The sequence below is a fragment of the Panicum virgatum genome, chromosome 9N (genome assembly GCF_016808335.1).
Source record: "Panicum virgatum strain AP13 chromosome 9N, P.virgatum_v5, whole genome shotgun sequence".
NCBI lineage: Eukaryota > Viridiplantae > Streptophyta > Magnoliopsida > Poales > Poaceae > Panicum > Panicum virgatum.
This window is the reverse complement of record NC_053153.1, coordinates 36,517,253-36,517,924: the sequence shown is the minus strand read 5'-3', so window position 1 is coordinate 36,517,924 and position 672 is coordinate 36,517,253. Positions and strand designations below refer to the sequence as shown.

At 50.9% G+C, this 672-nt stretch overlaps 1 non-coding gene across 1 annotated transcript; it reads left to right on the top strand.

Annotated features, from left to right (window-relative positions):
* Nucleotides 1-254: 254 nt before the first annotated feature.
* On the top strand, nucleotides 255-363 carry LOC120693725. Its single transcript, XR_005683179.1, has one exon. It is a non-coding gene; the product is annotated as a small nucleolar RNA R71 (small nucleolar RNA).
* Nucleotides 364-672: the final 309 nt, after the last annotated feature.

Genomic DNA, 672 nt, shown 5'->3' with positions numbered 1-672 from the left:
ATTCGCCGAGATGCTTCAGTAGGAGGTCCAGTTTGGCAACGATCATATTCATCTCCTTGACAGTATGCATGCCCTTGGTGCAGGGTTCGAGTCATTCATCGCTCCACCCCTGATTGGAGACCATCTTCTCAACCAATTCTTTCGCTTTGGTGATAGTCGGGTCGAGGAAGGCTCCCCCACCAGCGGCATCAATATTGGCTCGAGATGTCGTTGTGAGCCCGTTGTAGAAGCTTTGCAGGACGAGCCACACGTCCATGCCATGATGAGGACAGGCCAGGATGTATTCCTGCAGCCTCTCCCAAGCTTCTGGGATGGATTCCATCCCCATCTGCTAGAAACTTGATATTTTCCCGCGCAGGGCATTTGTTTTGCCCAGTGGGAAGAATTTTGCGAGGAACGCCTTGGAGCATTTGGCCTAGGTGTCGATGTCCTTTTCCTTATAAAACCACTATTTTGCCTTCCCTAGGAGGGAAAAGGGAAACAGACGAAGCTTGGCAAAGTCGGCGGCGACACCCCGTATGACAACGGTGTCGCAGAGCTCCAGAAAATTATGCAAATATGCATTTATGTCCTCATTTGGCTTGCCACAGAATGGGCTAGCCTGCACCATGTTGACGAGGCTTGATTTGAGCTCGAAGTTCATATCCCCGACATTGATGTTGGAGCCAGTGG